General features: G+C 45.5%; 1 long non-coding RNA gene across 1 annotated transcript in view; it reads right to left on the reverse strand.

Moving 5' to 3' along the window:
- Positions 1 to 985: 985 nt before the first annotated feature.
- Positions 986 to 27687, reverse strand: part of LOC118553214 (uncharacterized) — a 253574-nt gene continuing 226872 nt past the window's right edge. The window contains exons 5-7 of the long non-coding RNA XR_004925889.2: positions 20464 to 20628; positions 3154 to 3224; positions 986 to 1225 (exon numbers count right to left, since the gene is read on the reverse strand). This is a non-coding gene — a long non-coding RNA (uncharacterized LOC118553214). The remainder of the gene's footprint in view (positions 1226 to 3153; positions 3225 to 20463; positions 20629 to 27687) is intronic.

The following is a 27687-nucleotide window of genomic DNA, read 5'->3' on the forward strand; positions in this document are numbered from 1 at the left end:
AAGAGTCTTCAAAGAAGACCAAGGAAAAGCAGCCAAAGAGAAGGAGAAACACCCAGGGACAGTAGTGTCTGGGAACAAAGAGTCAGAAGGCTCTAAAAAAGGAGGTTGTGGTCTATTGAGCAGAAAACTGGTAAGGAAAGAGGCAAAGAATTTATAAGGAACCACAAAGAATCTACCTAATTTACAAAGAAAGGAAAGAGATCTTTGGCCAAGAAATTGCAGACAATCTCATGGTAGATGAGTCAACAAAGCCCTAACCCCAAGATCAGATAGTGAGATTCACTGAGATGTTCAGAAAGTGAGCAAAAGCAAGATTCAGGGCATTTTGAGTCATTGTCCTTTCCTGGTCCCTCTGGGTGAGTGGTGCTTTGGAGCAGAACTTTGCTTGTCCTGCAGCAGGTCACCAGTGACCCATGCCACTCTACCCAGAGGCCTTGGCAGCCCTGACAAGTCCATAAGAAGCCTAGTCTGATACGCGCCACGGTTGCCCACAGTCCCTCTGACTCATTTCCCATTGACTGGAGTGAATTTTCTGAATGCCTTGGAGGCTTCTAATCGATCCAGTCTGCCCTCTGCCATCAGGAGCCATGGCAGGACCTGCTTTCAATAGCATAGTGGGCTCTTTCCCCTTGTGTTCTGGAGTCTGAGTTCTACAGCCCCGCTGTGGGCTGAAATATCAACACCCCTCCGAGGGAGCACGGGAGGACGCGCTGGAGAGGAGGTGAGAGCGTGCACGTGTTGAGGAGTGAAAGTTTGCCCAGCGCTTGCACAAACACACATGGCCATGGTGCCCAGCACAGGATTTGCTGGGGCTCTCAAACAATCACCGCATTTATGACCTCAGCGATTGCTCAGGCTGGGAACGCCAGACATTTGAAGTTGGTTTTCCTCTTCAATTGGAACTGACATTTCCCCACGATTGGATTACTTTGAAATCAAGGAATAGCAGCTCAGATAGTTCATAAATTTATTTCTGTTCCACCTTGTAGCATTTATTACAAAGACTGATCAAAGAATATGGGTTTTCTGCTTTCTATTTCCTGCTTTATTGCAGTCACCTTTTAAGATAGGGTGGCGTGGTTAGCAGGGTGGGGGCAGCTCGCAGGCAGTGGGTAAGCGTGTGGCCGAGGAGAAGAGAAGCATCCTTTTGCTCTCAGGGACTCCATCTGTTGCCTATGCCATCCAGCCCCCTGGAGGAAGGGTCTGGAAAAAGATATCAAGTGTCCTGGGGGAGGAAGGTGCAGAGGGGAATGGGTTAAAAGGTACCAGGAACCGCACACCACCGTGGAAGCCAGTGCTGAAGAATCAGAGCAGAGCCGCCACTCTCTCCCATCTCCACCCCCTGCAGCCAATCTTGGAGGGCAGGTGTGGAAAGGGCCATTGGCCAGAGGGTTCTGGAGAGGCATTCTAGGACTTTGGGGGGCTGAAGGTTGTGAGCCCTCGTGTGCATATGTTGGGGGAATATGAGAGAGAAAGACTTGTTATACAATCATTTACCTACGAGTGGCAGACCTTGGGTGAAGGCCTGCGGACCCAACATTGAATTGTCCCTGTCCTCCACAAGCTCCCAGTCACGTGGGGTCCCTGAGCTGAGAGCCAGAACAGGGGGAGCCCAGGGTGTCACGAGAGCAAGAGTGCCAGGAAGAGCTTCCTGGGGGGAGCAGAGGCTTCTGCTCAGAAGGCCCCTTCGATGTGAGCCCATTGCCTTCTAAGTTCTTAGACCCCGGCTGCTGAACAGAAAAGAAGGCAGGGGTGCAGATCCGAAGCCCACTCTGAGAATAGCTGTGTAGTCGATGTTTGAGCAGGGTGGTAGAGTCCTGGGCCGGTATCCTGGCTCTGTCATTTGCTAGCTCTGTGGCCATACCCTTGTTGTGTCTCTGTTTCTTTCTTTGTAACCAATGCACGGAGAGGACTTGCCTCACAGGGTTGAGGGGACTGAATGAGAAAATCCACGTAATGTCTGAGGATGGCGCTTGCCCACCAGGAGCTCTCGGGAAGTGCCAGCTCTCCATGAGGCGGGACCTGACACTGTGTGTGAGTTTCAGAGAGGACAGGGAGGGCAGGGAACACCAGGGCCTGCACCTTCGTTCCTCAAGCTCTATTCACGCAGGTGGCTGACCCCATCAGAACCAGCCCGAGAATTAATGTACGACTATTTTAAATGGAAAAATGAGGGCAAAGATTTTCTTCATTTATCGTATGCCTCATTCGGGGTTTAAACACCAGCCATAATCCTCATTCGTTTCCTCGTGAAATAGATGACAAGGAGCGCAGTCTACTTCTCCTAATGGGGAGAGTGAAACCTCAAAATTGGTTAAATAACTCGTCCCAAATCCCACATTGAGGTTATTGAAGAGTAGGGGCCTGAACTCTGATCCTCTAAACCACAAGCCCAGACCTTCTAATAAATCACAATGCTCCCTGTCAACTACTACCCAGCCAGATCTGCCCTGCGCCGTTACTGAGCTGCTCACACAAGGTGGAGTGATTTCATCGAGCAAGTCACGCTCAGAAACAGAAGATGTTGCCTCAGGCATTTTCTTGGCTGTTTGATTTTAATATTAAAGCTAGTTCCGACCATAAGGAGCAAATACCAAGTGACTGCCTCTCAGGTTTCTCAGACAGCAGGGAATGGGGGCTGAGAAGCAAGCCAGCGTTAAAGGGTCAGCAGAAGGAGACGGGGGGGGCGGGGGGCACCAACTGACTTTTATTGGTGTGAGTGGGAACTTGCCTCTGCAGTCCGACCCCGCTCTGCTGTTCACCCAAAGGAAGACTGTGGCTGGCAATTACAGAAAATCAGTAGCTAGGATTATTAATAATAGCAAAAGAAGCTGTTTGCACAGCAAGTAATTTGCGGTAATGTTTTGTAATTGATAGTCATTTCTATTATTTAAACACTAATTAATTCATGGACTCAGCAATGTATTGACTTTACTTATAGTGTTATGGCAGCCCTCCTAGCTTAAAATCATTCCTTATTGGTTTCTTTAGGTCATTAAAATGCACTGTTTATTTGTTCTATTTGTGGGTGTTTATAGGGCTGCACCTTCTGAGATAGCTTTATGGGCAGTTTATATAAAAATGACCACTTATAAGCTCTGGTCCTTCTAAAGAAGGTCCTTCTAAAGAAGGCTGGCCTGATGCTTTTCTTACCAGTAGGATTCCAAGAACATCCCTTGGTAATTGGTCCGAAAGTCTCCTGTTGTTGGCTTCATTTGGTCCATCTATAAAATGAGAAAGGTGAAATCTGTGAAAGCAGGTGCCATCTTGCAGCAATGACCTGGCAGGTCTGGCTTCTCTGCTGACAAGTTTCCTGGGCAGGTCCCTCTGCCTCCCCAGGCCTACAGGCCTCCTCTCTGGGCTGCAAAATGAGGGAGAGAGAAGTGGTCATCCTTACAAGTGCTCGCATCGCTAAGTGTGAATAAGCTAAAAGAATCAGTTTATATGCTTTCTTGCAGGTACACCGAAGGTTCTGACTACTGGAACCAAGGGAAAAACACCGAGAAAGATGAATAGGGCTGTGTCACTAGAGGATTCACTGCTGACAGACACGAGCTGCCTGTTCCTGTTTAGTATCTCCGCATCTTCTCGAAGGCTGAGGTTTACTATTTGACTCCTATCCCTTTAAAACACTGGCTGCACATAAAATAAAGTCTACTGAATCTCAACTGAGGCTCTAGGCTGATGTTTTATAGAAGATATTCCAGAATATTTTTCCAAGTTTATTTACAAGATGGGAGTCTTTACACTCCATTTATTGGGCATATTAATTTTGTTTTTGTTTTTGTTTTTGTCTCAGAAAGACAGGAGAAGACATTTATAAACTGCCCGGCCTCACCTCACAAGGTCAGAGCTGAAAGCCACTTTTAGAAAAAATCAACTCTAGAATGCAAATATATTGTATCGTTCCTGCTGGCTTGTGGTTGTGAAAGTCAGTCAGTTTCAGCAACCTTGAGAGATCAAGATCATGGATTAGCATTCTTGTGATTCCATTCGCTTTGTCCTGTACCATGGCTTCATATCACAGTCCTAACTCCATTCAGCTCTTAACAAATACGTGTTACTGGTTGTAAGAAGCATTTGCTCTGAACGGAAGCTTGGTGCTGGGTTCTTGTTACCTGTGGATGGAACTTCTTCTCTATCTTGGACCTACCAACATTGAGCACCCTCCTGAATCACAACTGGAAAGGTTAAATCTCTTGGCACAAGAAGCCTTGTCTGCCTGGTTGAATCCAGACTTTTGGATGGCATCCCCCAGCTCAATAGCTCTCCTATCACTCTACTAAGCAGGTCTAATATTAGGCCTAAACCTTCCCCAGCATTTCTTTGCCCAGCCTTGAGTAAGCTGTCATGAGCCTTGCCAACCCATCCTGAGATGCAACGATGCAACCATGGCCAGGACCTCTTAGACTGTTACACAACATTTGGAAGAGGTCAAACAAGTAGACATGATTACATTTTATAAGGAAATTGTCAGTGAACCAAAGGGCTGCCCAAAAAATTAATTTTGAACTTGCCCTTTGCTGGAGTTCATTAAGAAATAACGTGGATGAAAGCAACTAAGCTTCTTGTGTTTTTAATAAAAATAAAAATAGTGTGGAGGGACATGCCCTAGACTTTAAAATATACTATTAAGTTGAAATAAATGAAATAAAGAAAATAAATACGCATTTTGGTACAATTACAAAAACAGACATATTAAGAAGATATAACCTAGATATAGACCTTGATATTTATAATTGATCTATAATAAAGGAAAAACTATAAATTCCACAAATTGATTTGGAGACATTTGATGTTTGAGAAGGAAAAGAATTAATTTAGCATTCCTCCTACAGTTTTTTATAAAATAATTTCAAATGAGTGAGATAGGGGCACCTGGGTGGCTCAGTCGATTAAGCGTCTGCCTTTGGCTCAGGTCATGATCCCAGGGTCCTGGGATCCAGCCCGGCATCATCCAGCTCCTGCTCAGTGGGGAGCCTGCTTCTCCCCTCCCTCTGCCACTCCCCCTGCTTGTGCTCACTTGCTCTCTCTCTCTGTCAAATAAATAAGTAAAATCTTTTAAAAAATGAGTGAAATACATGAGAAGTATATATATACACACACAATGAAACTTAAAATATCATAAGAAATTGTAAAAAGATTTTTATGTAACAGCTACATGGCAAAGGACTTTTTAAACATAAAAATAATAGGGGCAGATCAAATAGATTTGACTAAATAAAAATTTAAAACATCTGTATATACGTAAAAAAATCAATGTCAATATTCAAAGACCAACTATGAAAAAATGGTGATCAAATGAGGGATTCTGGGAAGATAGCAATGACAGTGACATGGTTTTTAAACCTCCCAGCATTCCCACACAAAGACAGAAGGAGCAGCTAGATAGCAAAAAATTAAACAGCCATGGACCACATTTACAACAAGTTTAAGCGACAAGAGACCACCCCAAACCCCAAAACACAAGTAGGCAGGGCAAACCACCAATAGCTTCAAGACTGGCCAGGTATTAGCAGGTGTCAGAGGAAGTGGAAGGAGGGCAAGGACTCTGACAGAAGTGCAGCAGACCAGCTGAGAACAGCGGTTCAGTTTAGGAGGGGGTTTGCTCATCCAACAGTGGTGAGCACAAGGGGTTTGGGATGAGGTCTCGAGGGGGCCCCAGAGCAGTCTTTCCACTGCCAACCCTTGAAAGCGACCAGTCAGAGCTCTTCTCTGGGAGACTTCTCTGTAATTATATAGGTCGTGGCAATTTTTGTACTGTTATTCTGAGGCTGGTTGTGTGTGAGAGACGGGATAAAGCAAATGAGTAATTATGGAATATTCTATCATCCCCTACAACCTTGAGAACCAGGATTTTGGCACAGAAGAAAGGAGATACAGATGTACTACAGATCAGGTTAAGTAAGTAAAAATCCTACAGTCCTGAAATAGAATTGGAAGTGTCAGTATGAACTCATGAGGTGTGTGCAAGTAGAACATGACATATGTGCTCCGAAGAGTTACCGCAGTATGGAAAACCATTCGATAAAAACCACAAGGCTTATGGCAAAAATAGGAGTAAGGGCACAACACTCAGAAACTTCATCAGTGACAATTTTTTTTTTTAAAGGATAGATATTTAGCACAATTATATACATGTTAAATGGGTAAGAAATACATAAATAATGACAATAAATATGGCACTTTGCCTTGGAAAGGACCTGAAGGTTGCTTGTGGAAGTGGGCATTGGAAAGGTGTGGCTTGTTAGTTATTGTGAAGCAGTGGAAGGACACTTACTTGAAATTGGGTAGAAAGTTGGAAAACCTGCTGTGGGCGGCTGGCTCATTATCCTCTGCTGGGCACTGGTGCTGAACACCAGAGTTACGAGATCTTCTGTAGCCTTAAATCCTGGGTCGTGTTTTCCTGTCTTTGAGATGGAGGCCCTCTGAGACATGCATTTATAATAGATACCTGTTTCATCACCATCGAAAATGTTACCCAGTGCATAGCTTCTTCGGTTAGCTTCTGTGTCATTACTGGAAATTCTTTTGCTGCTTTCTCGTCTGCACTCGTAGCTTCACCTGACAGCTGGAAACTGTAGATATTCGAAACCACCAAACCAGCCACTCACGCATGGCAGCAAAAGGTGCCACTTAGGCAAGATTTGGCAGTTTGGATTTAAGGTCTTTGTAGATAGATGTGCTTTCCCTTTGGTGGTTGGAAAGATTATTCCTGCGATTTTTTTCACTGTTTTGTGTATTCTTAAGCAGCTCAGATCAGCTGGGTGCAGTTTTCTGCCTTCACCTAATTTTTTCTCCTGTATGAAATCACCCATAGCCAAACGCAAAATCTGTGTTAGGCTCAAATTGTTCCTTAATATACCAATTGTGTTTGAACAAGTTTACATTTTCAGAACAAGCATTATAGCAGAACTGACTGTATACAGATTTTTTCCCCCATTAACTCCTTAGGTCTGTCCACTGAAAGGACTAAAAACAATGACTAATATTGTAGCAAATTAGCATTGAGCATCCCCCGCATCATACCCCACTAAAAGAAATCAGGGCTTCTTGGAGGAAGGGCTGGTTTCAGGTCTGGGGCAGAGGTAGATGAGCACTGTCACCCCAGATAGCAGGGAAGGTATCAAAGCCTACCAGGGCCATGCCCACAGGACTCAGGAGCTAACTGAAGAAGCTCCCACTGCCAAAGATGGCACAACTTATATTTAAATAAGGATAAGAATTGTATAAATGTATTTAAATCCATCAAATATGTTTAAAGCCATGGGTCCCTCATGATATCTGAAAAAACTTAATTGATCACTATTGAAGGATGAAAAGCATTTATTCATTATCTTGAAAACTGATACATAAAGACAAAGAATCAAGCATTTGTCTTGCCTTTCCTTTGTGAACCACAGCACTGGAAAACCAAATTGTAGATGAGAGGAAACATCTCTTTGTGGAAGTTTGCCAACAATAAATGACAAAGAAATGATAGAACATCACCATTTTGCCACCCCAGTGAATGAATGGATCTAGGCATTAACCATCAACAGCTGCTAACATCACATAAAGGGGGACGTGCAGACATTATGTGCCTCCTGATGAAAAACGCACCACATCTATAATCTCGCCAAAGAGATCAAACTTAAGCCTAATCAAGCCTTTGGATCCCACGACTAATTTGCAGGAAATACAGTGCTCATTGGAACATATTGAACTGTTCTTTGAATATGCAATCAGCAAAATCCAGACTGTGGGGAAACCTGACAGGTTAAAAGGCTCAGGTTCTCAAACAGAAAATTTATAAAAATAAGAGGGAGTCTGTGTGGGATTTGTCGGTTAAAAATAATCTTAAAGACATACGCCATTTTTAGAAGTTGGCAAGGCTACATGATAGTGTTTTAAGGGATGCACTTTTTAGTGAGAGAGCTATCAGAAAACACATAAGGACGTGGTTGCTGTAAGAATCAGGAGAAGCAGTAATTAAGCTACAAGAAATAACAGGAACTGTGTTCCCTGTGCAACTGGGTGTGCGGACTGACTCATGCTCAAGATAGGTCTTCTTGGCTCTGCTTTTCCTCACTGGCCTTGTCTCAGGATCCTGCATGGGTTTGCCCCTCGGCAGCCCTGGGGTAGCAGCCATGGGGCTTCCCACCGGGCAGGGCTTGAATGGTCCTCTCCACGCCGAGGGCTGAGGCAGTTCCCTGGGGGGAGCAGGGCTGCTGCGTGATCCCGGATCTCCTCTCTAAGACTGCAAACTCAGCGTTTGCTTTTCTCCTTGTCCATCCAGGAAAACAGCAAACACAAACACTGGGCCTGTCTGAGTCGTCCTCCTCACTGTCCCTACAAGAGCCCGCGAGTCCTGTTTGGCGGTTTCAGGACAAGCCAATTAGATCTTGACTGTTAATCAGAGTAATGAAGGGAGAAGGAACCTGAGGGAAGGGAAGGCGGGAAGGAACACAGCGGAGGGCTTCATGGAAGACAGTGAGCACTGCCCCCCTCCCCACTCTGACGTTTTATTCAGGCTATTTGCAAACGAGCCAGTGGAAACAGCATTAACAATAAATGAGGTGCAGGAGGCTGTGGAGAGCGGGGGAGGGAGGCTGGAGCAGCTCGGCTCCTCGCCCATCAGCAGGGCTGGGGGGGGCTGTCTTACCCACCAACGCGGGCCCTTCTTGCTTCTCACCTGGCTTGCCCTGCTCACCCACCTGGACTCAGGCCTTCTGAAGATGCTCATATCCCATTTAGCAAATAATATGAAGAAGTTCAGAGATGTTTCTAGCACACAGAGCCAACCCAAAAGGCAAAGCCAATATAGCAAGTGCCTGAGGACAGGAAGCCTTTCCTCTCAGGCCCAGCACTGAAGTTGTCACGAGCCCAAGGATCTGTTAGGGGGTTGCCCCCTTGATTAAAGTGGCTAATACTTGATTTGTGCTTGACAATTAACCAAGCACTTTGGCATGCGTCGTCAAGTGTGTCTCATAATAACCCTATAAAGTAGTGGTTTGACCAGTTGTATAAATAAAGAAACCGAGCACGGTTACTCAGGGCCAGGAAGCCCTCACTTTAAAGAATTCAGGTGTCTGCATCATTCTTTCCCTCTGGAAAATTTCCATCAGCTCAGATCCCCCCATCTACTAATTTGCCTAGACTTCTGTAATTCCTTCCTTCCATCCAACAACTAGGTACTGAGTGTCTCTGATGGCCGGACACGGAGCTGGGCGGAGAACAGGAAGTCCCAATGGCTAAACAGTCCTGCTCTTTGATCCCATAGGCTACCAGGCTGCCGGTTCCCCTCTGGTTATGGATTCTGATTCTACTGATTAGTGCTTCCTGTTAAAAAAAATAACAATACCTGTCATTTCTTATGCACTCGCTAGCAGCCAAGCACCGTGGTAAAAACAGTTTACAAATGCTATTTCATTTAAACATCTAAGCCCAGAGCTCTTGCTTTTAAACGATACACTGTAACACACACTTCTATTTACTTCTCCACATTGACTCCCTACCCTTTTTACAGCCTCAGTGAGACCCAACTCCCAGTAGAGAGACACTTTCCACCTGTCTGACCTGGCAGCCTGATTCTGCCAGTGTGGTCATACCCCATTTCACTGTGCTCTGCTTTATTGCACTTCGCAGATGCTGTGTTTTTTTATAAATTGAAACTTTGCAGCAGCCCTGCATCGAGCAAGCTTATAAGGCACCGTTTTCCAACAGCATTTGTCACTTCGCGTCTCTGTGTCACATTTTGGTAATGCTCACAGCATTTCAGAGTTTTCATCATTATTCTATTTGTGTTATATACACTTATATTTGTTCAGTAAAAATGACTTGCTGAAAGCTCAGATGATGGTTAATGGTTTTTAGCAATAAAATATTTTCTAATTAAGGTGTATACATTGTTTTTTGGGCAATGTTATTGCACATTTTTAGTGAACTACAGTATAGTGTAAACATAACTTTTATATGCACTGGGAAACCAAAAAATTCATTTAATTCACCTTATTGCAATATTCGCTTTATAGTGGTGGTCTGGGAACCGAACCTACACTATCTCCCCGGTATGCTTGTATATCTCTTACACTGTATTTCCTCTTCACGCCTGTCAGCACTCTGGGGAAGGGTCTTTTCAGCAAAGGGGGATAAAGGAAGGCCAGGTTTCCTTCTGAAGCTGAGACAAACACTGTTCCTAGCATGCAGACATTGGATTCCTGTTGGCTACACCAGTGAGACCTTGGAAACTTAGGTTAGAATGATACTCCCTGGCACCCCCTCTTTCTAAGGTCATCCAAAACATCCCCCAATATCCCAGGAAGGCATAAAGGAAGGAAGAGATCTCTATCAAAGAGGACCAAGGCTCAAGAAGGGGCTGGCTTACCGGAGCTTTGCTTCTGAGCATCTGGTCCTTACCACATCAGCACAGGTACCAAGCTCCACTCCAACCTATTTGATCGGAGTCTACGCTTCAACAACCACATAATTGGAAGACACATAAAATTTAGAGCATGTGGGGAGGCAGTGCAGCATAGCGTGTTGGTTCTCAAGGTGTGGTCTCTGCAGACCAGCAGCATCAACCTCACCTGGAAACTTGTTTGAAATGCAGGTTCTCTGGCCCCATCCTAGATCAACTGAATCAGAAACGTTGGAGGTGGGGGCCAGCCATACATGTTTAATCAGCCTTCTGAGGGACCCTGGTGCACACTAAACTTTGAGAACCACTGGTTTAGACAATTACCTCTCCCAGCCCTGGCTCCCTTCCTCCTTATACATCACTTCTTAGGCTGCAATCTTGGCCCACACTTGGGGAATGGAAGGAAGATCTTGTGTGCTTGGTTTTCCCTTTTCCATTTTATTACCCTGGGGATGGTTCTGAAAACTCCAACTTCTGAACAAAACCTTTTTTGCTTGTACTTTAATCCATCATCTGCATTGCCAATAACGTGGGAGGAAAGAAGTTCCAAGACACCAACTGGCTTTTAAGTGCTTTATTGTATCTGCTCAGAAGCAGGCTGGGGACTGAAAGGCCCAGGTTCCCCAGCCCAAGAATAAGTGAGGGCTTGGAGCCACAAGGCAGAGGGGCTCTTATGGTCACAGACTGGGGGTGCGTGCGGGCATGGACACACTAGCACTGGCACAAGACAGAGCCAGATTGCGGGAGCGTCTCTACAGACAGAAGAGACAAGAGGGTATGAATATCTCCCGAGTCAGAAGATTGCCTGCTGTCAGAAAACAATCTAGTCTACCCCCTGACTCTGATCAGTGCCATGTCTACCTCTCTCCAGGCCCCGGACCTCCATTTCTTCCATTTGGGAAGGTGCCGACACCACTAGCTGATTTAAAGGAAAGAGCATGATAGCGTCCATTAACTTTTTCAGCAAATCTTTTTTTTTTTGAGATTGTCCTATATGCCGGGCACAATGCCAGGTACACAAAGACAGACACTACTCCCCATCTCACAGGGTATACGTTCTAGTGGAAGAAACGGGCATCAGTCTCTCAATTAAGTGTATCATTACAGCCTGTGAGCACGGCACGGGAGTGTGTGACAGGGACCTGGCCTAGTCTCAGGTCAGGGAAGGCTCCCCTGGGGATGGGGTTGTTTGAGTCAGGGTCTAAAGGAGTCTACTAGGCAAAAGTAGGTGTTGTGGTGGTGGGAACACTACAGGCAAAGGCACAGGATGTGAACCGAAATGGAACTCGGCAGGTTTGAGGCTCAGAAAGAAAACCCAAGGAAGGGACCCAGACCATGGCAGAGGGAGGCACGGCATCAGATGACACAGGAGTGGTGGGCAGGGACCAGGCTGTGCAGGCTTACAAAGCTTTGGGTCTTTATCCCAAAAGCGATGGGGAGCCTCTGAAGTGTTTCAAGCAGAAGGGCATCAGGGATAGGATCACAAGTTGTAACCCTCACTCTGGCTGTGCCATGGAGAGGGCAGTGCAGATGGCAGGAGGATGCACCAGGTGTGAAGGTAGTAGAGTGGTCCAGGGGGTCCTGACCGAGTGCTGGTGGTGGACGTGGGGAGAAGCATGCAGAGTAGGGAGACTTAGATGACATCCACAGTCCTTGGGCACGGAAGCCCATGGGGCAGAGGAGGAAAAAGCATCAAGGGCATCTCCTAGGTCACTAGACAAGGGCTGCGCATGGGGTGAGAGCTGGATTGGGAATGAGGTGGAGTGGATCAGCTACAGGGGAAGAAGTGGTGCTCCCAGAAAGGACAAGTGATCTAACTGGAACGGTCTGCTGTGAAAAAGACTCACTTAGTGTTTAATTAAGGCAGGTGTCCAATCCATGGTATTCATGGTGATCTCGTGTGTTGATTAGGGTCCCTTCCTCCTAATGGAATCTCTGGGCTTCGTTCACTCATGCCTTTGCCAGCAGGTGGAAGGAGAAGGGAAGGGATGGGGTGGGGGACCAGGTCACTTAGTCATGTGGATCTGGTGGAGAGATGGGCACTAAATGTCCTCACCTACTTGGATTGCCTTTTTATTGTGACTGTTTAGCTTACAGAACAGCAATCCTCTCCTTGAAGGGGAGGCTGCCTAGAAATGCAATAATTTACATCTCCAGCAACTTTCTACAACCATCCCTCAATGAATTAGTCAAACCACCAAGGCATCAAAATCGGTTCCTGTGATCCTTTCATCTTCCAGGTTGTTTGCCTTTAAAGTTTAAAATGGAATTAAAGAGTATTTATAGCAATGGGAGTTTTCTGTGAGCCTGGAGGAAGGGGTCTTTGATAAATAAACACTAGAGAATTACAGAAGGAACCCTGCTACTGGTGTTCTTTAGGCAGGTTAGCAGTGATTGCTGTGCTGTGTCTTGGAAAGGTGTAGGGAGCAGCCACTACTGGGCCTGGAGACTGCGTGTGTGGCAAAGGGTATCAGAACTACAATAAAGTTTTAATTATACATTTGATCCATTTCAGGGTGAAGACTCCAGATAGATTTAGGTTTCTGCAATAGTCAGGGTTGGGGCAGGGATCAAACAGTGCACTCAGAAGAGATGATTGAAGAGCAGTTAATGAAGGAATAAAGGAGGCCAACACAGGATAGTGAAGCACCCAGACTATCTGGAAAGCTCTCCCACCTAAAGGCATGATAGGGGAAGAAGAGAGCGTGGTTAGTCTTTCCTAGAGCTGTAGGATTACCCTGAATCTGCAAGGAAATGAAGCTGCTGCCAGCTAGATACCGGCAGGGAGGGAGCCTGGGGAGTAAATATGCAAACCTCCCTTCCTGCAGGTGCTTCTCATCAGTCCGTCCAAACCAGAAACCAATGAACAAGGGACTGTGACACTGTCCACACAGGCAGCCTCCCCCGGGCACAAAGCAGGGCAGGGAAAGGTAGAGAATGGATGAGCAGGAACAACAGAGAGAACCCAGCACATGAGCTGAGAGGCTGAGTCAGATTTGCAAGTTTGTGTGGATCAGTAGATTTATTAAAATCTTTGCATTTCACTGCCAAAGCTCTTCCAGGTTCATGATGGTACAGTTAATCCCACATTGATAGTATTAAACAAACAAGCAACAGAACACACCTGCTAGCCCAGGATGTGCCTGGGGTGAGATGGGGTGAGAACTGGATTGAGCAGCACTATCTGTCTGGTGTTTCCTCAGTTTCCCCTCTGAAGGAGCCAGGGCTTGCATTATTGATGGAATCAAAAAGGGTAAGTTTGGGGATCGCACGTTCCCATCCTGCCTCTTGTTTGTCCAGTAAATAACATTTCCTCTGTAAAACTTGAGCTTTCATCTCAAGCATGTGGACCAGACTTAAGCAGACATCAAAGCTTCCCTTGGAAAAAACCCTCTGTGATCCTGGCTAACTTTGATCTGTTCTTTCCCCAGATGCAGTCATAACACACACAGTACCCAGGACACTCTCCCCTTGGCCCTATTTTATTTCCCACTGTGTAGCACGCTGGCAACAGACTCTGCCCCTCGTCTTTTCCCTGACTAGACATATTTTCTTTTCACTGGCACTTGCTAATTTTAGAGCAGTTAAAATGTTCCCTTTGGTGAGTCAGGGAACCCCTGAGAGCCCCAATATAGGGAGGCAGACCCGCTCAGACACTGCCCTCTGCTGGAAACTGTTACAATTGCGCAAGTCTTCTGTGAGGGTTGAGTTGGCCAGTTCTGAGCGGTCAGGGTCTGAGCCTCCTACCTGGGCTGTAGCTACACCTGCCACGTAGAAAATGTGTTACTTACCTAGAATACCCCTCTCAGTAACAACTTAGATGCAAGGAAACATTTTAATATGATGCAGGAGGATTTTTTTTTCACGACTTGGTATAGAAAAGGATTTCTAAACAAGGCACGAAAACAGAAAAGACTGATTATTTGACTACATCAAATACCAGAAGTTCTATATGACAGACGACACCATAAACAAACCTAAAGAACAAAAGGAGAAAATACTTGTGACAAAGGAGTAGTACCAAGAATACATAAAGAACTTCTACAGATCAAATAAAAAACAAAAAAATATTCCAGTAGAAAAATATTCTAGATATAAAACTCTAATTCATGAAAATACAAATGTAAAATACAACTGTAAAATTTTTATGAAATAAAAAATGTAAAATATAAATAAGAAAGAAATATAAATGGTCCCAAAATGACTGATCAAAATATTCCATTTTATTGGTAATCAGAAAAATGGAAATTCAAACATGAGGGAAATTTTTTTTACCTACTACATTGGAAAAAGTGAAAAGGAAAAAAAATTTCCATGCTGTATAGGTGGGATTGTAAACTGGTATGATCACTTTTTAGAGTAATTTGACAGTATCTGTTAAAGTGAAAAACATTCATATACTACAAGTCAATGATTCGGCTTCTCCGTATCTCCCCCAGAAAAACAATTATCCAAGTGCTCAGAAGGCAGGACCAGGGATGTTTGTGGCAGCTTTGTTTGCAATAGCAACATGTTGGAAATAACTTAAGTGACCATCAAAATGGGATTGGCTAAATAAAGTGTGGTTCATCCATACCACACACACATATCTGGATAGCAGTTTTTTTTTAAATATTCTATATGTACCGACATGGAAAGATCTTCAAGACCTATTGTGGTGTGTACAAAAATCAAGCTGTAATACGACACAGAATGTGATAACTTACAATAAACACACCCATGCACATTAAACAATATTTTTTTTTCCTGTGGGCATTCGATGCATGGTAAAATGTGTAGAAGATGACACAACAAACTGATGGTGTGTGTTTCCCCTGGGGTAGAGATGAGGGCTGGAGATGGTGTGCGAAGGAGACATCAGCCTTCTCTGGAATGCTTAATTTTTTTAAAAGAGAATATATTCCTGTATTACTTGTAAAATTAAAATTAATAAAATCTATTCTTATATTAAAAAGAAGAAAACCTTCCTTACTCTTCATTCGTAAAGCTCCTGGAAGGGCCAGGGCATCTTTGAGCTATAAGCAAAATGGTGCCTTGGGTGATTTGTCGGGCAACCTGCTAAGTGGAGGGCACTGTGGTTGTCATGGAGATGGCTGTCCTCACAGCAAACCATCCTGTGCTCCATCTTCCAGTCAGTGTCATGCTTTTAAATCTTGGCTTACAAACTAGCAGTAATAATGCAGTCCCTAATACTTACGGAAGGCATCTGACATTAAAATGTAATATCTTACTTATTATTTTCTCCCTCTCTCTTTGTCCAGATGAGGTTACGTACGTTCAGAGATGTTAAATCACCTGTCCCAGGTCTGTTGACCAATACCTGGTAGAATTTGTTCTAAACCCAGGGGCTACGCTTCCGACCATTTAAACTGTGTTACAAAGTCACAAACATCTTTGTAGTTTTGTTAACTTCAGAACATCAACTTCCTGTCAGGAGCTTTCCTGGGTTTCTCTGCCCCCCAGGTCATGCCCACCTGCCATATTGCTCTGTGACAAAATGACAGCTGGTTCACTCAGGGAGAAAAAAATCTACCACAGGATGAGTGTTATTCAAGCCGGTGCAACCGAGAAGCTCAAAGACAAACACACACTAAAGGAATTACTAAAAGATTAGGAATAATCCTCAATGGCAAGACTACTTCAAATATTTTTAAAGTTAATTTTAGGAACAAAACCAATCAATAATAGCAAAGGTTAAAGTCTGACAATAATGTAAGCCTTGCAAGATTCTCCCAGGATACAATGTGCTCCATCTTCTAAATTCTGGAAATTTTTAAAAAAGGATTTATTTATCTATATTAGAGGGTGGAGGGGCAGAGGGAGAGGGAGGGAAAGAATCCTCAAGCAGATTCCCCACTGAGCGTGGAACCAGAGGATGACTCCACGACTAGGGGCTCAATCTCATGACCCTGAGATCATGACCTGAGCCAAAATTACAAGTTGGATGCTTAACTGACTAAGCCACCCAGGTTCCCCTGGAAATTTTTTTTATATCAAAATGAAATGCTTTCCAGTGATGCAGGCCTGCTCTCACAGCGGAGCCATCCCTGTCAGGCAAAGAACACAATTGAGCAACATCAGGGATCACGGAGGTGTATCTCCGGGCAGAGGTCCCCCAACAGGGCTCTTGGGGTCCCCTTTGGAGAGGAGGCAGCCTTTTGCTGTGGAGAGATGGACTTTTGAGAGACGTTTTGGGAATAGCTTATGAGTGGAGGGGGCAACAAGCTTACAAACCAGAGCTGTGATTCCTCCTTCCAAATAAAAAAAAAATAAACAAATTAATTAATCTCTATTTGGTTTTTTTCTTGAGAACAGGTGTGTCTATGAATAATACATAGATGGGCAGGCCATACGTGGATCTGAAGGCCCAGAAGTCTGAAAGCAAATGAGACCCAGAGTGTGAAGATTACACAGTAGATTTTAAGTTGCATCACGTAGGCAAATAAAAACCTGGGAGAGCACAAAACACACTCTGCAAATAATAAGCACATCTAAACCCCTGACACAAACACATCTCCTCTCAGATAATGGTAATTGCAAGTCACTAGGCTCCCATTTGAGGAGGGGGGAGATCAATCAAGAAACGCAATCTAAAAAAAGAAAAAAAAGATTGAAACATGAGGGTTTTAATGAACGATGTTTTGGGGCAGAAAATTAATGATATTTAAATCTTCCTTTCTGGGTTAGAACTGCACCTCCTTAAGCTCAGCAGGGATGGGCATAAGGGAGCAATGGTTAGTGCAGCAGATGCGGGATGGGGTGGGTAGCTGCAGAACTCCCGGGTCCATTCCGAGATCCCACCCCTGGCCTCCAACAGCCTTCCTCTGATGGGTCTGCCCACCAAGGCCAAGATGTGTTGTTTTCATTTGTTAAACATGAGATAATGCCATGGCATCATATGGATTAGGGAGATTAAATGCCAGCAAAGCCTTGTGATGTAGGATTTCTAACCAGCAGGGTCTCAGCCTAGAGCTCTCTGGGGGAAACAGAAAGAAGATGTTGAAAAATGTGCCCTAGGCCAACCTCAAGAGCATGAAGAAAGGATCTCCTACTGCTTGATTTGGTCCTTCGAAGACCAGCAGTGTTCCCAGATAAAAAGGAAGCCCTGAGCATCACTGACTCCTCATCTCTCCAGTAAGGAAGTACTGCTGACCAAGGAGGGGTAGTCTGAGCTCTCAACAGCTTGAATGTGCAAGCCTGCATGGGCGCGCGCACACACACACACACACACACACACACACACACAGGTACATATGGTTTTATCAGCTCTGTTGAGCAAAGGATTTTCATAGGTAAAGGATTTGGGTTTTTATCTTGTCCAAATCCCTTCAGGTATTGTCTTGAGCTAGGACAAGTCCCTTTAACCTTGCCCCATTTTGAAAATGTAACAAGTCAAATATTATCTCCAGTCCACCCCCAGCCCTTAAGTAAAATGGCCCGCATTTATGAGCAGAAGATATCTGGAGCTGTGGCAGGAAGCAGATTAATATGGAACTGAAAACAGACAGATCCCTTAAAAGTCTGCCCACAGTGCAGAACTGGAAATAGATGAACCTCTTTCCCATTACAGCAACAATACCACAAGGCAGGATTTGTTTGCAAGAGAATAAATTGGCAAACAAGCCAGGACTAGAAAGAAGGTGGCTCCCACCTCCCTATGCAGCCTGAGCAGGGCTGAAGACCAAGGGAAGCCCAAGGCAGTGGCAGGCTCCCAGGCGAGAGAGGGCAAGGGGCTGCACTGAAGATCCTACCCCATTATCTCTCTCCTGATGGCTTGGCCTTACAGATGGAACCCCTCATTCCAGTCACTCACGGTTGGAGCCAAGTAGGGTTGGGTTGGGTCGGCAGGTAGCTTGCCCTTTATTCTCACCCTGATGGGATCATTCGTCATGGTGACAGAGGCATTGTAGTGGAGGGATAAAGGGCAGACCGCCATATGAGACCCGACTTTGTATTCTGGTTCCACTGTGTACGAGCTGTGTGACCTTCGACAAGGCAGAACATGGTGTGCCCAGCAGGTGGATGAGAGTGGGAGGAAGGAGCCCTGGAAAGAGCTGCAGAGCCTTGGATGCCAGGGTAGGGGTGGCCCCTTTATTCTGGGGCACATACCATGGGTCCTTGCTGGGAAACCGTCACTCTGGCTCCCCAGCCCCAGCCTGCCGGTCTTTGCTCTGGGGGCTGTGAGTCACTTTCTAACACCTCTCTCCTGATACTTCTCCCGGCCCTCCCACACACCCATTTAGCACTGCCTGAGGCATGCCACCCGGTCACGCAGACCTTTAATAGCAAGCGAAACAGTAGCAGGTGTCAGAGCTGAGAAAGAAAAAAAAAAAATCTCAATCCCCACTGGAGGGCGAAGATCATTTTCTGCATTTCCATTTAAAGGGAGAAGTGAAAAGCATGAAATCACATGCCAACAGGGAGAAAGTTTAAACCAGAATAACCTTGACAGGAGCAGGTACCAGCAGCTTCCAGGTCACAGTTCCCAAAACTGAACTCCTGGGGAGAAAGGGCACATGCACACAGGGAAACACAGGTAGAAGTCACCTAGCCTTCCAACCTAAGTGCCAACCCTCCACCTGCTGGCCTGCTTGACCTTTTCACTTGGACGTGCCTCAGGCTCTTAGGCTCACCCTGCCCCAAACTCAGCTTGTCATCTGCCTTCCCAATCTGCTCCTCTTCTGGGTCCCTTGTCACATAATGACTCCTACCCAAGTCAGAAGTCCGGGAGCCTCCCAGAACTGTTCTCTCCTATTACCCCCACCATCCTGCACCACCCCCAGCTACTCAGCCTCTCAGCCCAGCCAGTTCTGCCCTAGCTTCCTCCATGCCCATGGCCTTCGTCTGGCTCCATCATCTTGCATGGACTCTGCAGCAGCCTCCTGCCAACTCTTTCTCCAATCCAGCCTCTGTTTTGCTCCCAATATGTAACCCCATCATGAAATGCAAATCTAATGATGGAACTTCCCTTCCTAAATTCCGTAAGTAGTTTCCCTCCACTATCAGGATCCATTCTAAACTCAGGCTAGTGCACAAGGCTTTCCAAGCTTTGCCCCAGTCTAGTGGTCCAACTTCATCTGCTCATCTACTCAGCAACCCCCGACCCCATTCTCAACTCTGGCTCAGTGTGTCAGGCCCTTTCACACGTCCATGGCTTTGGAAAGCCTGTCTCTTTGCCTTGTCTCCTTGATGAATTCTTGCTTGTCCCTCCAGGCCCTGTGCACGTGTCTCCCCTTGGGCCCTTCCTCCCATCACCTCATGCATGTCCTTTATCACACCAGTGTTGCTCAGCCACCTTTCTGCCTCCCCCACTGGTTCCTTGAGAGCAGGGACTCTTTCTTGTTCATCTTTGGATCCTCAGGCCCAGGACAGAACCTGACACAAAAGTCTAAACAAATGTCCATGCAAAGTGTGAGTCTGTGAATGGTCCCCTCCTTGCGGGGGACAGACTGTGGAGAGAGACCACGGACATGTGAGGTGAAAGAGGAAAGACGCCCTTCCTCATCGGAGGCCTGGACCCCTGCCTGGGACAAGTCCTGGGCCTCCAGAGCAAAGGGGTAAACCGAGTGTAGACACCAAAGTCCCTCAGAATAACAGATGAAATATAAAAATGTTAATGTCCGTCCCCATGCTGTCACAGGGGAGAAGTTATTGCCTGCTCCAGGGATCAGAGGGAGGCCAATCTTACATTTTGTCTTATTCTGCAGGAGGGTCCTAAGGTGGATCCAGGCCCACCGGGCTTCAGGGTCTGTACGAGCCAGGATATAAGGACATCAAAAACACCACTGCTTCACCAGGGAGCTCTACCCACACAGGAAGCTGAAAGCTGACTTCACTCACTTTTTTTTTAATTGAGATAAAATTCATATAATATAAAATTCACCATTTAACTATTTTTAAAGTATACAATTTCATGGCTTTTCTTACGTTCACAATGTCGTGTAACCATCACCACTGTCTCCTTCCAGGACATGTTCGCCAGCCCCAAGGAAACCCGTACCCATTAAACAGTCACTCCCCATTCACCCCTCCTCCCAAACCCCGGCAGCCGCTGCTCTACTTACCATCTGCAGATGTGCCTATTCTGACTATTTCATAGGAATGAAATCATGGGGCACCTGGGGGGCTCAGTCAGTTAAGTGCCTGACTCTTGATATCGGCATAGGTCTTGATCTCACGGTTGTGAGTTTGAGCCCTGCATCGGGCTCCGCGCTGGGCATGGAGCCTTCCTAAAAAAAAAAAAAAAGAAAATGAAATCACATAATATGTGGTCTTTTGTGTCTGGCTTCATTCACTTTGTATGATGCTTTCAAGGCCATCCACGTTACAGTGCGTGTCTATACTTCCTTCCTGTTTTATGGCTGAATGATACTCTGCTCTATTGCATCCTGCATTTGTCTATCCACTCATCGGTCGATGGATATTAGGTTGTTCCCACTTTTTGGCAATGATGAATATTTGGCTGCTATGAAATTTGTGTACAAGTCTTTGTGTGAACATATGGTTTCGTTTCTCTTGGGTATATAGCTAGGAGTGAAATTGCTTCATCAAATGTTTAACATTTTTTGAGGAACTGCCAATATGCTTTCCTCAGCAAGTGCACCAAATTTTACATTCCCACCAGGGATGTATAAGGGTTCCAATTCACTCACTTTCTAAAATCTTAGGTATCTTCTAGTTCCTCAGATTGGGACCTTCCTTACAGACCTTGCAAAAAATACAGTCAACTGGATAGTAACAGAATTGAAATCCCAAATCTGAAATGGGGAAATGGCCTCCAGCCGAATGTGAGCTGACGCCTGACACCTCCAGTCACACGTCCTCCAAAACGTGCTCGCTGCAGCTGTCACCGAAGCAGGGCCCCCGCAAAACTCTGAATCGCAAGGACATCGTAGAATTGCCCGGTCCTCTAGATCTATTAGGTAAGAATGTGCAAGGGTAGCACCTCCACTGCCCCCCTTCTGAATCAGATGAGGAATAAAAGGTTGAGTCTACACCTCACTGGGAAGCAGGAAGGAGAGGAAGCGGGCCAGATTCCAGCAAACCATTTTATTAACCAGAAGTTAGTGCTTCTTTCTGCAGAAGCCAGAAGACTGGGGAGTTCTCTGGGCCGGGGCAGGTGGACCAGCAGCCGGGCACAGAGTGGTGGGCTGCCGGGCGGGCAAGGAGCGGCTTCGGCCCCGTCTGAGGTGAGGTGGTTCACAGAGGTCCGGGCGGGTGGCACGGCACAGCCACGAGGCGCAGGCCTGAGCAGGAACACCAGGCAGGGTCCCGGCGGGTCCCAGACGCTGGGCCACAGCCCCGCACGCTGCACCTTGCCTGCTGGGGTCATGTCTAGGGAGCTGCTGCCCCTCCTCCACCTGCATCCCAGCAGTAAAAGCAACACTTACCTCCAGGTCCCCAAACACGGACGCCGCTTGTCCCCTTGCCATCATTTACATGATCTTCTCCCGGAAAATTTACACCCCCACCCCATCTCTAGGAAACTCCTACCTATGCTTCAGGTCTCAGCTCAAGCTTGTGGCTTCCGGGACCCTCCCCCACATGCACAGGCTCCATGCTCGCCGAGGGCCGCGAAGGCTCCTTCCGCTATACCCTTGGCCCTGTGGCGCTGTACCACGGTGCCCTCTTACTATCTTGATTCGTGGCCATCTCCCCGCAGTGGTGAGCAATGCCAGGGCAGGGACAGACACTTCGCCCATTTGTGTGCCCAGTCCAGCGCCCTAGGCAATGACAGGCTATTTTGCGATGTCTGCTCCTGGGGAACTGGACAGGGAACAACCAGAACTGGTGACAGAGAACCAGGCTACGGGTTCAGGGCGAGAACAGTCGCAGGCTGTGGTGATGATGCTCCAAGCCAGGGGCTGGACAAACCATGGCTCACAGACCAAATCCAGTCCACTTCCTGTTTTGGTATGGCCCAGGAGTGAAGATTGGATTTCACATTTTTTATAAAGATTTTATTTATTTGATAGAGAGAGAGAGAGAGAGCACAAGCAGAGGGAGCGGCAGAGGCAGAGGGAGAAGCAGACTCCCTGCTGCTGAGCAAGGAGCCCGATTCGGGACTCGATCCCAGGACCCCGGGATCACGACCTGAGCCGAAGGCAGACACTTAACCTACTGAGCCACTCATGAGCCCCTGGATTTTGCATTTTTAAATGCCTGAAAAAAAATCAAAAGAAGAATAATGTTTCATGATATGAAAATTATATCAAATTCAAATTGGAGTACATAAGTAAGATTTTTTATTTTCTTAAGAGATTATGGGAATTTGCCTTTCCTCTTTTTACATGATTACCTACATAATATTCTTGATTTTGCTTCTTGGCTCACAAAGATTAATCTATTTACTATGTGGCCTTTTACAGAAACAGTTTGCTGACCTCTGCTCTGAATGGTTCGCCACAGGACGCTTCAGTCCTAACATCCACCCCCACCCCCACAATCCACCCAAGACCAAGCCCGCCAACTCCCCTTCCTTGAACGGCAGCATTCTCTGTGGAGAAGGACTCCATCCCTCCCCATGCTTAACTCCATGCCCCCACCCACACATACTCTTATTCTGTTATCAAAAGGCTTCAGGAAAATACAAAGCAGTTCCAGCTCACAAAAAGATGAATAACCCTCCCTGTGATCAGTGACAAAGGTGGGGTAGTCCTAACGTCTCGTGTTTCCTGAGCACCTACTACATGCCAGGCATGGCATTAGACTTTTTAAAGACCCTTTTTAAAAGTTCTCATCATTATAACCCTCATATACATGGCAGAGCAGAGCTGTTGGTCCCCTTTCCCCCTTTTATTCTCTTCTATCTTCACTCTGAGTGGAAAAGGAATCTTCAGCATAAAACATGAAAGTCACACCAACTTATGTAGCACTTATCATAAGCAAGGCATTGTCTTAAGTCAGGATATCTCAACCATGTCACTATTGACATTTGGGGTGGATAATTCTTTGTGTGGGGGGGTTGTCCTGTGCATTGTAGGATGTTCAGCAGCATCCTTGAACTCTACCCACTAGATAAATGCCAGTAATACCCCCCCTCCAGTTGTGACCACCAAAAATGTCTCCAGACACCGCCAAATGCCCTTCAGGGGTGAAGGTGGGGGCAAAATTGTCCCCAGTTGAGAACAACTATTCTGAATGTTTTACATACAAGCTCACAAAAACTCTATGAAATAGGTCTTGTTATTATCTTCATTTTAGAGATAAGTAATCTATGGTACAGAGAGGCTAAGTAACTTCTCCTGAGTCACACAGCTGGTAAGTGAAGAGTGGGATTTGAACCCATGTCATCTAGCCGCTGTATCCATGCTCTTACTACTGTCAATTTTACCAAGTCTCAGAACCCCACTGAGCCGACCCCACATAGAAAACTGTAGGGGCTACGCCTTTTGCCCTGGTAAGATAGAATCAGAATTGAGGGCCTCCTTGGCTTGACCACAGGGAGCATCGGCAAGATAAAACAGAGACTGGGAGAGGGAAAGGGGCTAGAGAAAAGGAAGTAAAGACAAGGCCAGCGAAACACAAAACTCCTAGGCATCATAGAGGCTGACTCTGTGTGGCCCAAGAAGAGACAAGTCCTATTTTGTGTCACATCTTGCTATGGTGTTCATGACCAGCTGGGAGAAATTTCTTTCCTATCTCTCTCCTCCCTTCCTCTCTCCTTCTTGCCTCGCTCCTTCCCTTCCTCTTTTCCTCCTTCTTTCCCTCGGTCCTCTCTTCCTCGCATTCTCCTCCTTCCTTTGATGTTGGTAACGGCTGTGCGCCTGCTTCTCCAGATATTATGAGATGTAACTTGAAGAATAAGAGCAAATAAATAAACTGAGGCTCAGAGCTTAATGAGGTAGAACACAGACATGCATATACACCACACTCACTTGAGGGACCTACTAGTACAGCTGGGATTCTCTATCAGTTATGATTGCCATGGGCTGCAGGTAAGAGAAACCAGGCTTAGAGTGGCTTCAGTAAAAGGGGGATAATTACTCTCTTTCCCAGAAGGGTCAGATGTAAGTCCTCCAGGACTTCTGGATGGTTTTGCAATGCTGTTGACATCCCAGGATCCCTCTGTCTTTCTGCTTCTCCATCCTTGCCATATGGCTTTCACCCTTTTGCTCATGAGAAGGTTCCTGAACTTCCAGGCATTACAAGCAGGGGGAAGGGACAAGATGGAAACGTGAGCGCCAGCCAGGTCTGTCCTTTTGGCTTACATCTCAGACTGTGTCACATGTCCACTCTACCTGCCAGAAAGTCTGTGGAGGTGTTTGTTTTTAATTGGGCATATTACCATCCTGCAAAAAATATTGGGGCTCAGTGAGTAAGGAAGTAGGGGAGAATGGATATTGAGGACGCATCTAGCAGTGTCTGCCACGGATTCCAAAGGCAGCGTTCATTCCACTAGGGACCGTTGTTTCCTGAGAGCCAGCGGACTGGGAAGGAGACTGAAACTCTGGGGATGGTGGCTAATCTTAAATCCTTGCCCTTTCCCTTACTGTCTGTGTGACCTTGGGCAGATTGCTTTATCTTTTCATGTCTCATTTTCCTCATCTATAAAATTTGGGGGGAAAAATCCCCCCAAATTTGTGGTGGGATTTTTTCACAGTATTGTCATGGGGATAAAATCAGTTAGCACATGTAAAATGCTTAGAATAGTCTCTGGTGCATAATAAGCCCTCAATAATATTTATTAGCTATTTTTAGTTGTTATTATTTACTGAATACCTACTCTATGCCAAATGCACCAAGTTATCTTCTCTAATCCTCACAACAAATGCCCGAGGGAAGTAAATGTCCACCCACATAGTATGAGTTCAGGAGGGGTCCCAGGCCCCAGTACCTGTCATTTTGCCATTTCATGGAAGACTTCTAATCCTTGAGAATTTCTTTAATGAAAATACCTCTAAGAAAGGTCTCTGTGCTCTTTTCAGCGAGCAGCAAGCCGCTTAGACACCAGGGCAGAGATAATCAGCACCGCAGGATGTCAGACAAAGCCTTTCCCTGGCACTTTCGAGGAGGTTTTGCCCTGGTTTAGTTTCAAGTTTTGAATGAAGATTTAATCTAATTTCTATTCTTTTTTGCTTGATCTGCAAATTGAGTCGCCCATCCCAGATATGTAAAGATATATGATAATGGTGCTCTGGGAATCAAGCAGGGGCTGACGTACTCAGAGGTTTCGTGGCCAATTAGGACAGGGTGCAATCTACAGAAATGCTGGAGTATGCTGGAGTAGAGGAGCATGGGGGGAGAGGGGAAACCGAGGGTCACAGATTTCATCAGTTGGCCCCTGGGTAAGGTCAGACTAGGCCAGAGAACTATCAAGTTCAAGCCCCACACCCTGACATTAGGGAGATCCCAGGCTCTGACTGAAGGGCAGCCAGCAGGACAGAAGGCATCTGTTCTGCTGTGAAGGTGAAAACAGACATGACCCCCACCGAGCAGCCCCCAAATCAACCATCACACTGGGGCTGACTCCTGGAAGTTCAGTGTAAATAAAGTTGTATGTTCCTGGAAGTACTCTGAAAAATTTAAAGACTCCTATCTTAGAATAAATTCTATTTCTAGGAATATTGTCTACAGAGATAATGTGCAGAAGGATTTTGCACTGTGGCATTGTTTGTAATAGTGACAAAACTGGGAACAGCCAAAGCATTCATGAATAAGGGATTAGTTAATTTATGGAATACATATTTTTAAAAACAAAAATGTACATCAGAATTTATTAACTTGAAAAGTTATTGCTGAAATGTAGTTAAGTAGGAAAAAAAGCACGTTATGGGGCAACATGTAAGGTAAGTACCATATATGTGAAAATTAAAAATATATTATACATATTCATATATACATATACATATTCATATATATACATATCTATATTTAGAAAAATATTAGCAGAAAGGCAAGAACATGGAGCAAGACAAAGAGATGTTTGAAAAAATTTCACCAAAATGTTTCTTTTTTTTTTAAAGATTTTATTTATTTATTTGACAGAGAGAGACACAGTGAGAGAGGGAACACAAGCAGGGAGAAGCAGGCTTCCTGCAGAGCAGGGAGCCTGATGCGGGGCTCAATCCCAGGACCCTGGGATCATGACCTGAGCCGAAGGCAGACGCTTAATGACTGAGCCACCCAGGCGCACCCAAATTTCACCAAAATGTTAACATTGTTTATCCGCATAAAAGAGTTCCTGCAGAACCAGGTTTCTCGCTGTTGGAGTGGAAATTTACAGATAGGCAAAGGGAGGAAGCTAGAATAATCCATATGGTAATGAATTAGAGTTTGAGGCATCAGTATGAACTCATGTTTAGCTTAATATAGACACAGATGGTGGCATATAGAATATTTATAGGTATGTGTATACACACAGGTTAATATACGCACACATATTTCTTTGTTTTGTCAGCTGAGGGGGACTAGAAGAAAAGACATCCCAGTAGCAAGGAGCACACCTCGTGCCCAGATATTTATTCATTTATTCATTTATTCATTTATTTATCTGAGAGAGAGAGAGGGTGCCAGGGAGGAGCAGAGGGAGGACAAGCAGACTCCATGCTGAGCACAGAGCCCAGTGCAGGGCTCTATCCCACGACCCTGAGATCATGACCTGAGCCAAAATCAAGAGTCAGATGCCCAGTCGACTGAGCCACCCAGGCGCCCCCCAGATCTTTATTTCTAATACCATTCTCCAATAAAATGAACCAGGTTTCCTTGAAGAAATGGCTGATTCTAGGACTAGGGTGTGAAATATACAAAATGAGCCTAGAGATCTTCTAATGCCATAGAGTAAGAAAGGACTGGGCGCCTGAGTGGCTCAGTTGGTTAAGTGACTGCCTTCGGCTCAGGTCATGATCCCAGAGTCCTGGGATCGAGTCCCACGTTGGGCTCCCGGCTCAGCAGGGAGCTCAAATAAAGAAATAAGTAAAATCTTTCTTTAAAAAAAGAAAGGACTAAAAAAAATTAAAATAAAGTAACCCACATTAATGGGTATGTCAAAGGAGCACAGAATTCCCAATGGCCAATACTGGGAATACAATTTGAGCTACAAAATGAATAAAGCAGTGTTGTATTATAATCTAAATATTAAATAAATGTCTATGAGCCATTGCTAATATAAATAAATTATTGAATAAATTAATAAATGGTGGGGAGAGGAGACAAAATAAATGTCTTGTGCAGAAGAATTCCAAATAATTTATGTAGATTCTCTGCCCTGAGAGAGGGAGGGCATAACTACTCATTTGGGAAGTGTGGCTGTGCACAGTGGTCTCCTTGCAAAAAAGGAAAGAGGGAAA

This window comes from Halichoerus grypus, chromosome 8 (assembly GCF_964656455.1).
Source record: "Halichoerus grypus chromosome 8, mHalGry1.hap1.1, whole genome shotgun sequence".
NCBI classification, from domain to species: Eukaryota; Metazoa; Chordata; class Mammalia; order Carnivora; family Phocidae; genus Halichoerus; species Halichoerus grypus.